Genomic DNA, 13,021 nt, shown 5'->3' with positions numbered 1-13,021 from the left:
TAAAGTTCACTGACAACTAAAAAATACTTTTAAAAAAGAATAATTGAGAAAATAAAATATGTGAAGAGTTGTTTTGTCATTTGAAAATGTAAGATGGTACTGGTGGTGCACACCTGTAACCCCAGCAACTCGGGAGGCTGAGGCAGGAAGATTGCAAGTTCAAGGCCAGTCTTGGCAACTTAGTAAGACCCTGTCTGAAAATAAAAAGGGCTTGGGATGTAACTCAGTGGTACAGTGCACCTGGGTTCAATTCCTGGTACCCGCCCCCCCCCCCCAAAAAAAAGTATAGGTAACATTTAGAAAAATTTCTATCAAAATTGTTTAGGTTAAATTCAATTCAGCACAGATTTGCAGAGGTTCACCATAAACTGTTACTGAATTCTGAGAATACAAAACAAAACTAGGGCCGGGCTTGGTAGTGCATATCTGTAATCCTAACAACTCAGGAGACTGAGACCAGAGGTTTGCAAGTTCAAAGCCAGCCTCAGCAATTTAGCAAAGTCCTAAGCAACTCAGTGAGACCCTGTCTTAAAATAAAACATTAAAAAAAAGAGAGGGGGTTGAAGATGTGGCACAGTGGTTGGGCACCAGTAGATTTAATCCCTGTTACCAACAAAAGAACAAAAAAAATTTAAAATAAATAATTTTTAAAATGGTGATTTAAAAATATATTATTCTACAAGCAACAATAGGTGTTGGAGAGGATGTGGGGAAAAAGGGACACTCATACATTGCTGGTGGGGCTGCAAATTAGTGCAGCCACTCTGGAAAACAGTATGGAGATTACTTAGAAAACTTGGAATGGACCCACCATTTGACCCAGCTATCCCACTCCTCGGCCTATACCCAAAGGACTTAAAATCAGTATACTACAGAGATACAGCCACATCAATGTTCATAGCTGCTCAATTCACAATAGCCCGACTGTGGAACCAACCTAGATGTCCTTCGATTGATGAATGGATAAAGAAACTGTGGTATATATATATATATACAATGGAATATTACTCAGCTAAAAAGAATAATAAAATTTTGGCATTTGCAGGCAAATGGATGAAATTGGAGAATATCATGCTAAGTGAGATAAGCCAATCTCAAAAATCTGAAAGACGAATGATCTCACTGATAAGTGGATGATGACACATAATGGGGGGTGAGAGGGGGGCAAGAATGGAGGAAGGAGGGACTGTATAGAGGGAAAAGAGGGGTGGGGGGGTGGGGGGGAAGGAAAAAATAACAAAATGAATCAAACATCATTACCCTATGTAAATGTATGATTACATAAATGGTATGCTGTTACTCCATGTACAAACAGAAACAACATGTATCCCATTTGTTTACAATAAAAATAAATTTAAAAATATATATATATATATATTATTCTGACATTGAGAAGTGAATTTTAACCAAGGAAACTTCTTTAGGTCAGATCAAAAACAATGATTTATAATGAATAGTTGTAGTGAATAAGTTTTTGAATTGTTTGATAATTCAAGTAACAAAAGGGAGTGAAGCAAAAGATTTAAATTTATGGTTAACTTACATAAAATACAGACATTGGTGGAATTAAAATAAGTAATAATATTTATAATATTATAAATCATATAATACCATGGTGACAGCAAATCCAAATCGGCTAATGCATGTCATTGATTCCGAGCATTACCATTCATCAGAGCCTTAGAAAACTTGAAGAAGTGCCCTGAAATCTTACAGGTCATCTCTGAAAATTTTTAGAATATTCATAAATTTTGAAAACAGTCCCTCAAATATACAGGTACTAACTTAAAGAAAACATTTTTCAATGACACTTGTTAAAGAATGATAAGGGGCTGAGGTTGTGGCTCAGTGGTAGAGCACTTCCCTTGCACTTGTGAGGCAGCGGGTTCGATTCTTAGCGCCACATATAAAAAAATGAATAAAACAAAGGTCCATCAACAACTTAAAAGAAAAAAAAAAAAAGAATGATAAGAAAGGCGTTTGAGGATTCTGGCAGGTAGAGGGCCCCCCTGTGGTAGGATTTTGCGGTGGAGGAGAGAGATGGGGCTCCCCTCCAAGCACAGCGTGGGCAAGCAAGCCAAGGAGCAGGTGGGCTCTGTGGATGGACAATCCTTTAGAGGGAACATCAGGGGTGAAGGGCTTCTGGATAAGCTGACCTCCCAGGATTCTTGCTGAAGACAGGCCAAGGTAATTAGGAACCCCCAGGAGAAGGGTGGTGGACGAGGAACCCCATCAGATATCAAGGGAGAGGTCTTGCTAAATAGACCTAATAGGATTCTCTGCCAAGACTGGTTTTTATAAGAAGGTGTCCAGATGTGCCTAGGAGAAATTTCAGAAGCATAAATTATATGGGAAGAAAAGAATCATTTCAGTCCAATAAATGGAACTGTGAAGCTGGGAGAGGCTTTCTTAATCTATCAATAATTAAAACTAAAGTTTAGTCAACCATGCAAGAGAAAAGATTAGCTCAGTGGAGCTGGGGTTAGCTCAGCAGTAGAGCACTTGCCTAGCCACAGTCCAGGACCTGGGTTCCATCCCTAGCACTACAAAAAAAATTTTTTTTCTAATATATTTTAGTTGTTGAGGGAACTTTCTTTTTATTTGTTTATATGGGGTGCTGAGAATCAAACCCAGTGCCTCACTCACACATGCTAGGTGAATGCTCTACCACTGAGCACAATCCCAGTCCCCCCAATTTTATTTTTTTAAATATTTTTAGTTGTAGATGAACACAGTAACTTTATTTTATTTATTTATTTTTATGTGGTGCTGAGGATGGAACCTAGTGCCTCACACGTACCAGGCAAGTTCTCTAACACTGAGCCACAGCCTGAGCCCCCCCAAAATTTTTAAAAATTCTTTTTTTGTTGTTCTAAATATTGACATTTGATGCTAATTTTGTGCATTCTTTTTCCTGAAGTGTACCTCCTCCTCCCCACCAAATTGTTTACGCTTCATGTACTTCAAAACCTATATCCATTCCTTAGCCAGGTACTATCTAAAATGCAACCTGGAGCTACTCATGGGAGACATGCCTGAAATCCCAGCAATTTAGGAGGCTGAGGCAGGAGGATTGCAAATTCAAGACCAACCTCTGCAACTTGGAGAGTCCAAAAGAAAAAATAAAAAAGGGCTGGGGATGCAGCTCAGAGGTAGAGCACTGCTGGGTTCAATGCCCAAACCATACACATAAATAAAAAATAAAATAAAATGCAACCTAGTCATACTATTTATTCAGTCACTTAGTTCTCAGAAAAAGCTCCCTTTGTTACTATGGGTGATGAAGCTTTTTCTGGTAAGTCAATTCGTGGATTTTCTATTTTTTATTTTTTGTTACATATGGCTCAACATGGTCTACTCTGAATGGATTTCAGGATTTTAACTGGGAATGAAGGGAAAAGACATAACTACATTAATGACTCCCACCTTAAAGGGGGTTCCTCTCCGCCGGAGAAGAATGCAGAGGGAGAACCATAAAGGAGCTTGGGCCCATGGCCGAGCCTCAAGAACAGGCCTGACCTGTAAGTCTATTCCTGGACTTCGTCATTAAATAAATCAATAAATTCCCTTTATGGCGGAAGCCAGCGTGAGTTGTGCTTTCCTTTCGTTCGCACAGAAGCTGTCCTAAATAATGAACGTCCTGTAGTCAGAGCAACCGTGGGGATTCCTGTACACTGTTGTAGATTTTGAAAGATAGGCCAGAATTGGTGACCTTTGCTCTGCACTCTTTGATTCTAGGTTCCATTATTTACCCAGATACTGATGATAAAAATACGAATGTGCTCCAATACAGGAACACGGTGAGCCAGGAAGAGGTGACAAATGAATGCAACCTGTCAGGCCAGGGCTTCCGCCTGCATCCTGCTTTGTTTCTTAGGCCAGGAGTACTTGCGTGTTGCTATATTATTCTTTATACCTCTTTGTTTGTCTAAAATATTTCATAAGTAAACAAAAACACGTGGAGCTGGTTGTGGTGATGCACACCTGGAATCCCAGTGGCCTGGGAGTCTGAGGCAGGAGGATCAAATATTCAAAGTCAGCCTCATCCACTTAGTGAGGCTGTAAGCAACCTAGTGAGATCCTGTCTTGAAATAAAAAATTAAAAGGCCTGGGGCGGGGCACAGTGACCTGTGTTCCCAGCAGTTTGGGAGGCTGAGGCAGGAGGATCTGGAGAGTTCAAAGTCTCTCAACAAAGGCAAGGTACTAAGCAACTCAGTGAGACTCTGTCTCTAAATAAAATACAAAAGAGGGCTGGGGATGTGGCTCAGTGGTTGCGTGCCCCTGAGTTCAATCCCTGGTTCCCCCACCAATAACAGCAAAAAAAAGGACTGGGGATGTGGCTCAGTGGTTAAATGGCCTTGAGTTCAATCCCTGGTACCAAAATAAATAAATAAATAAAAAACCACCCTGAGTCTAAGAAAACATGCTGTGCAGAAGGGAAGAGACTCAAAGCCCAGTGAAGGTTCCTTATCTGTGATATCTTCACAGATAAGGAACTGAAGTATTAAGGGACTTCTCTGAAGTTGGTTAGTGACAGAGCCAAGTCTGCAGCCACAGGCTCTAACCTCTGCACAGTCAGTGCTCCACGTCTGTGGGTTCCATAACCACGGTTTCCACACCAACCACGGATCAAAAATATTCAGAAAAAGAACAGCAGCTGGGGATGGAGCTCACTGGTAGGACGCGTGCCCAGCTTGGCAAGGCCGGGGTTCAGCCTCCAGCACCAAACATGCACACAAAAATCGCATCAGTACTGAATACATACGGGCTTTGTCCCCTTGTCATCATTCCCTAAACAACACAGTGGAACGACCACTCGCACAGCGTTTACATGGGGCTAAGTAGTGTAAGTGATCAGGAGGGGCAGGCGACCACACAGGAGCTTGAGCTGGTTCTGTGCAGATACTGCAGTTTTATATAAGGGACTTGAGCATCTGTGGATTCGGGTCCTCGGGGATCCTGGAACCAGTCTCTCACAATACAGAGGTGGCTCTACTGTGCATGTCCTGAACTGCTCTAGTGTCCTCACCAGGGTGGCGGGTGTCAGTGTTCTCCAACGCTGATCTTCAGAACTTTCCATGGCAGGCGCGAGACTGGGAATGAGACTATTCACCCCCAAAGGTGTGCCGCCAGCTAAGTTCCCACGGCGTTGGTGGCACAGTGTGGTTGGAAAGGTATGGTATGGTGAGAAAGAAGGAAAATGCTACTTCAACAACAGGGAAGTTGAAAAAATAGGTGGTGGTGGTGGTGACGATGATGATGATGGAGCACTCACACAATGCCAGCTATGGGCGAAATGCTGTTGTGTGTGCTTTATTTAATACATTAACTCAGTTTTCATAGCCAATGAAACAGCTGCTTTTTTTTTTTTTTTTTTTTTTTTTTTTGGTACTGAAGATTGAACTCAGGGGCACTTAACCACTGAGCCACATCCCAGCCCTTTTTTGTAATTTTTTTTTTTTTTTTTTTTTTTAATTTAGAGAAGGGTCTCACGGAGTTGCTTAGAGTCTCACTAAATTGTCAAGGCTGGCTTTGAACTCGCGATCCTCCTGCCTCAGCCTCCCGAGCTGCTGGAATTACAGGTGGTACCATGATGCCCAGAGCAGCTACTATCTTTTTATTTTTTTTTTCTCAAGAACTCCAAGATGTTTTTATTTCAAATTCCAATAGAATGAATATGTTTTATCTAAATATTTTTATCACACAACTGAAACACTGTTACTTTTTCAAAAACAGAGTTCAATACATCAATGTAGTTACAAATTCTAATATAAAGAGTACGAAATATGTTGTAAGTTGTATTCCAAAAAAAAAGAAAAAGAAAGAAATACAAATTCTATGGTCTTTTGCATTTTACTGTCTCCAAGGACAGTCAGGAAGTTGATGAAAAATGATCGGTTCCCTTGGCAGGTGGCCCAGGGTGAGTCCATCCACAGAGGCGAGTTGGGGCTCTGGAGTGGGTGAACCCCGGCAGGCAAGGACCTGGTCACTGCCAGAAGTCCTCACCTGTGATTTCTGTTTTCTTGCAGTTGATGGGCGAGTGGGGCTTGTTCCAGGTCAAAGGCAGGATGTGCAGTCCTCAGCCTGCCTGGAGGAGAGGACCCTGCACTTACAGCCAGAGGCTTCATCAACACCTGCCAGAAGGGAGCCCCAGGCCAGCTGAGAGGCTCCCCAGACAGAGGAGGGCTGCTCTTGGGCGCTTCCTCCTTCCTACCTGGACAGTGTCTGAAGGAACATTTGTTTTACTGCTTTTAGCTTTGGGGACTTATAATTGCAGAATATTTTATTCACTAAGCAAGAAGCAGCTACTATTCTTATCCCCATCTTATAGATCAGGCAGTTTAGACCCAAAGACACAAAGTAACCTGCCCAAGGTCAAAGAGTTATAAAAATTCAGGGGACAGACAGTCTTTGAAACCGGGCGATCTGGCTGCAGAGCTTGTACTTTTACTGTTTCCTGCTGGGGAACACAGTTGATCCATGCAACAAAATTATTTTATCATAGGTCCATCTTGCTGCTTCCCAAAATGTTGCACCTTTGTTCCTTATGTATGTTCCTCCACTTCTATTTTGGCCACTAGAACATCCAGAAACTATTTCCTTGAAGAACACTTTCCCTGTTGGGGGTGTAGTTCAGTGCCTCACACCCACAAGTTCAAATGCCAGCATTGCAAAATAAACGAGAGAGCAAGCGAGTAAGCTCTCGATTTTTCACCTACTCATTCCTTCAAATCACACTTGGTGTTTACTTCATGCTTGGCGTTGGAACCTTGCTTGCCTGGAACCCAGGTTCTGGACACACAGCTGTTTTATTACCAGCTCCAAGTTTGCTCCCAGAGCAGATGTGTTAGCACCTGACTGCAGAAGCAAGAAAAACTTGACAACAAACAAGGCGAAATGGATACTCCAAGTTATATTTTCATGACCTTCTAGGTCAGTGCACAACTGCAAGGTCAGAAGGGACAGACTCTGGCTTTGACCTGTCAGCCTGGTAGGTCAGGTTAATAACATGATGATATGAAATTTACAAGCTTAGTGTTTCTGTTTTCATGAAGAATCTTTGCAGACTTTGCCTGAATCTCTCAAGTTTTGGTTCTAAGGAGAGTGATCAAAACTCTCACCCAGTAGCGGTGGCCACACTGTTAACCCAGAAACTAGGAAGGCTGAGGCAGGAGGATCACAAGTTTGAGGCCAACCTCAACAATTTAGTGAGATCCTGTTTCAAAATAGAAAATAAAAAAGGACTAAAGGTGCAGTTCAGTGGTAAAGTGTGCCTGGGATCAAACAAAAACCTCCCCACAAACCCCATTCATTTTCCCTGAAATCTCCATGAGATGGTTGTCCTGCAGCATAACCAACTGGAAAGGTTCATCCTTAGCAAAAAAATTCCTTCTATTCTTTCTATTATACACACATACTGGATGCACTTTAAATAAAAAGAAAGGAAGAGGAAGGGGAGAGGCAGGAGGACGAAGAGAAACAGCATTTCAATTTTGCTTTTAATAAAGGTAGAGTTTCTTGGACTATGATGCTTGTATTTTATTTTCAATCTAACAACTCTATGGAGGTATAATTTATGTATCACAAATCCACACATTATAAGTGTAGAGTATAATAATTTTGTTTGTTTTTTGGTACCTGGGATTGAATCCATGGGTGCTTTGCCACTGAACCACATCCACGACCCTTTTTATTTTTTATTTTGAGACAGGGTCTCACTAAGTTGCTTAGGGCCTTGCTAAATTCCTGAGGCTGGAATGGAACTTGCAATCCTCCTGCCTCAGCCTTCTGAGCTGCTAGGATTACAGGTGTGCACCACCATGCCCAGCTCAGTTGAATAAGTTTTGGTAAATCTATTTGTTAATTTATTTAGAGACGGGGTCTCGCTATGTTGCCTAGATTAGTCTGGAATTCCTGGGCTCAAGTGATCATATCGCCCTTGTCCTCTGAACATGGGGATCACAGGACTGAACTACAGAGCCGGGCTCAGGTCCGATTTTATACATGTATACAATTACGCAACCACCCGCCAATCCATTTCAGAGCATGTCCATTGCCCCAGAAAGTTCAGAGTCAATGCTATAGTTATTTTAAAGCCTCTTCATTTGGAGCCTCAGATACTTTTCATATTCTCTTTGTTTCTGCCTAAGGCAAGAATCCCTATTTCCTGAGACCTTCTGTAGAATACTGTTTTCTCTCATCTTGCTGTGAAAGGTTTTTCAGTTCTCCATAGGTAAGAGATTTGCTGTTAGTATTTTGTGCACACTAGTTATTTAAATATAACTTCTGGGTGCAATATTTTGGGCTTCTTTTTTGGTGATACTGGAGACCGAACTCACTTGTATTGTACCATGGAGCTACAACCCCAGCCTTTTCTTAGACTTGTTTTTGTAATTTTGAAACAAGGTCTCACGAAGTTACCCAGATCGGCTTCGAACTTGTGGTCCTCTTGCCTTTCTTGAGTAACTGGAATTAGGAGCATGAGCCACCAACCCAAGCAAAAAGTGGAGTTTTCTCATCAGTAACAATCAACAAGCTCTTGGTTTAGGTTGCAAGTAGCAGGTGCGTTCCCAAGCCTATTCCTTCCTTGAAAATGTTTTCCATCAGTCATAAAATTATAGGGAAACCTTTTTTTTTTTTTTTTTTTTTCTGGGAGGAAATGCAGATCTCTCTCATCACTTGGGAAAGTGCTTATTTTGGCACGGTGATTGGCAGGGAGACTGCGATGCTGGCAGCCCGAAGACATGAGCACCAACCAGGGGGCTCAGTACCCTGAGGCCTGCACGCTTGTGCATGGGTGTGGTGGAGGGACAAGGTCACCTCGAAGAACCCACCTTGCCTCAGTCATGGGATTGCAGTGGGGCTGGCCACGCCCTTGTGCTGTGGGTGGGCCCTGATTGGTGTGGTTGGCATTTCCGACGTCTTTAACTGATTGGCTCAGGGGGAAGTAATGTGAACCCAATTGGTCCAATTATGAAACCGGGGGAAACCTGAATAAAACCTCTGGCTCCACCTGCTTTTCAATTATTTGCTTTTAGTTGGCTTTAAAAGTCACTTACTTTGGAGGTCATGCAGCTGAGCAATGTATTAATAATCTCCCACTAGCTTTGCTACAGACGGCCTCTCTGATGGATGGGTCAGGATGATGATGATTGCCTGTTACTTCCCAGGGACTGGAAGGGGATTTCCTCCCTCCCTTCCCTCCCTCCCTTCCTTCCTTCACTCTTTCCTCCTTTTTGTGGTATTGGGGGTTGAACCCAGGGACACTCTACTACTGAATTGCATCCCAGTTCTTTTTACTTTTTTTTTTTTTTTTTTTTTTTAATTTTGAGAGAGGGTCTCACTAAGTTGCCGAGGCTGGCCTCAAACTTGCAATCCTCCTCCCTCAGTCTTCCTAGTCATAGGCCTGCACCACCATGCCTGGCTTAAAGGCGGACTATTGCTCGGGCCTATGCAGGTGTCTGATGGGTGGCCTCTCACTGTCAAGAACACTGCTCTCAGACCCTGCCGATGCTTTCATTTATTTCCTGAATACAAGTCCTATGAAGAGATATGACGATGGATACACCTCGCAGACCACGGATTACCTCGCCTCCAGTCACCTTTCCCTACTCCTTAAATCACTGTCCTTTGTCCTATAAACATCTCTGGACCCTCTCCTGGGGAGGCAGATTGGACTTACTCCCCATGTCTGCACTTGGCTGCCTGACACTCTCTTGCAGGACTCCGCCTTTCAGAAATTGACATATCGTGCAGCTGGCAAAATGGACCTGGTTCGTGACGGTCAGGGGAAGTGTGCTTTCTTCTCCTTTTCTTTTTTTTCTGAAGGTAGGAAGAAGTTTCACTCTTCCTAGTCCCCTCTTCCCACCTCCTACCCCCTACTTTTCTTTCTTCCTTTTTTTGGTAGCAGGGACTGAACCCAGGGGGCGCTTTACCACAGAGCCACATCCTAGCCCTTTTGGTTTTTTATTTAGAGACACGGTCTCACTAAGTTGCTTAAGGCCTTGCTAATTTGCTGAGGCTGACCTTGAACTTGAGATCCTCCTGTCTCAGCCTCCTAAGCTGCTGGGACCACAGTCTATCACCACCCTGGCTCACCCCCTTCTTTTCTTCAAATCAGGTGGATCAATAAGGTCCTTCTGTAGCTAAGCTGGTGCTGTTACTTGCTTCCTAAAGAGTCCTTACAGACATGCTTTATGATAGCACTGCAAGATACTTGTTATCTAAATTGCAGAAAAAATCAGAGCTGAAGAAATGGCTCCTTTTGGAGAGTGCTCGCCTTTCATGCCTAAGGACCCCGGTTCAAATCCCCTGCCGGGAAAATGAGAGGAAAGAATAAATTGCAGAAAAAATCAAATAAATTGTAGAAAAACAAAGTGAAGACTGGAGATGCTCAGTCACTCACTTGCACTCTGACTCATTTTTTTTTTTTTTTTTTTGAGGTGCTGTGTATTGAACCCAGGGCCTTGTGCTTACGAGGCAAGCACTCTGCCAAGAGCTATACCCCCAGCCCCCAACACTCTGACTCTTGAGCTCACCATGGTGACTGCTGTGCTCTCTGTTCCCATTCTCCTGTCCTGTGTAAGTGTCCCCTCATCCTGCCCACTGAACGACAATGGATAGCATCACAGGATTAAGGAAACAACACATATTCCAAATACTAAATGCACAACATGAGCTCCATATTCAAACACACAAATGTAAATAAGCCAAGAAAAACACTGGAGCACCGCAGAGTGACTTATAGGTAAGAGTAATGTATTGTGCGTTTCAAAAAGTTAAAAGAGGATTTTGAAAGTTTTCACCATAAAGAAATGATCAATGTTTGAGGAGATAAATATATTTAACCTTATTTACACACTACCTAAGAGGGCCAGGCATGGTGGTGCACACCTGTAATCCCAGTGACTCTAGAGGCTGAGGCAAGAGGATTGAAAATTTGAGGGCAGCCTCAGCAAATTTTGAGACCCTGTCTCAAAAGAAACCATGAAAAGTGCTGAGGGTGTGGCTCAAGGAGAGTCCCCTGGGTTCAATCCCTAGTATTGCCACCCCCCAAAATAATCATTATATAATATATAAACATCAAACATTACATGGCACCCCATTAATATGTACAACTTTTTGTTTTCATGTATCAGTTTAAAAACACATGAAAAGGGAGAAGAAGGAGTAGAGGGAGGGGAAAATACAAATACATGAAGAAGAAAAACACTGGAAGTGGTTATGTGGTAAATCCATCAAATAAAGAGACTTCGTTATTGTCTTTATTTTTGGTGGTGTCCTCCCCAACACATGCTAAGTGCACACTCCACCACTGAGTTACACCTCAGCCCAAGACAATGTTATTTTCAAGAAGAAGACAAAGGAGAAACACATGCCTAATTATACCAGGGTATGAAAATGAAAATATGCGCAACAAGCCAGGTACAGTTGAGCACACCTGTGACCCTAACCGCTTAGAAGACTGAGGCAGGAGGGTCTCGAGTTCAAGAGCAGCCTGGCCAACTTGACAAGACCCTGTCTCAAAACAAAAAATGAAAAGGGGCTGAGGGTGTAATTCAGAGGTAGAGTACTCCTGGGTTCAATCCTCTGTATGGTCATAAAAAATATATATATTTTATATATGTAATATTTATTTATTATGTAAATATATATGCATAAAAGCATTATTTATCATTGCTAAAACCTAGAAAGATATGTTCAAGAGAACAATGAATAAAAGGTTATGGTATCTTCATACAATGGAATACCTACAGAGATGAACATGAGTCAACTATGCAAGCTAACTAGAGCAACATAGGTGAAACTTACAAGGTTGAACAACAAAAATAAGTTAGAGGGGCTGGGGAGATAGCTCAGTTGGTAGAGTGCTTGCCTTGCAAGTGGTTCAATCCCCAGCACCACAAAAAAAAAAAAATTGAAAAAAAAAATTGAAAAAAAATAAGTTAGAAGCAAAAAATACAATAGTATAATATCATTCCTACATAATTCAAAGATAGGCAAAAACTACACTACATTCTTTGGGGGTAAATATATAAATAATAAAATTATGAAGAAAAACAAGGAAATAATCACCATGAAAGTTAGGATAATCACCCCTCTAGATGCAAGGGACAGGCTGTGATCAGGACGAGAGTTGCGTCTGGCAATGCTGGATTCCTTGGCTAGTTGGGCAATGATACAGGCTTCACTTTGTCAGCATTTGTATGCACTTTTCTGTGTGAATATAATTGTACAGTGAAATTTTTTTTAAAGGACTAGGGTTGTAACTCAGTGGCAGCGTGCTTGCCTAACGTGATGCACTGGGTTTGATCCTCTGTACCACATAAATAAATAAAGGCACTGTGCCCATCTACAAGTAAAATTATTTTTTAAGATGAAAATAAAGGAGAGAAAAAGATATCCTTGAGCAAACAGGCAAGAGTTAAATATCTTTCTTCAATTCTTTGTTCTACTATTTAACTGTGGGTGCAATTTTTGAAAACTCTGGCACCACCTCATTAAAGTCCAGGTGCACAGAAATGTACTAGAACTTCATTTAGAAACCTGCTTGCTTCTCAGAATTATGCAAAGCAGACTGCTTTCTGGAACCTCATTTTAAACATATATCAGTACTGAGATAAAAAAAAGTTACTATAAATACCAAAGGAAACAAGTGTTCAAATAAAGTAGGTTTATTTATAAGTGTTTGTGTATCTCGTAATACAAAGATATGACATTGATGAAAACTTGTGGATTTTATGTGGTTGTATAAAAATGGAAACATACCTTCTGTTTTACAATTTATGTGGCTTGTTTACCTTCTTTATAATAGTTCCTTTACGTCTTCAGTCTTCAGGTGTTCTTACACACACACACATACCCACACACACACACACACACACACACACACACACGCTGCTGGGTGATGGGGGAGGTGGGAATATGTTCTACTTATCTTTCTCTCACATAAAAGTTATAACCTTATACAATACAATAAAATTATATATACACACTGTTTTATTTTCCTTTGATTTTTTTC

Source organism: Sciurus carolinensis, chromosome 1 (genome assembly GCF_902686445.1).
Source record: "Sciurus carolinensis chromosome 1, mSciCar1.2, whole genome shotgun sequence".
Lineage (NCBI taxonomy): Eukaryota > Metazoa > Chordata > Mammalia > Rodentia > Sciuridae > Sciurus > Sciurus carolinensis.
Note: the sequence above shows the minus strand (reverse complement) of the source record.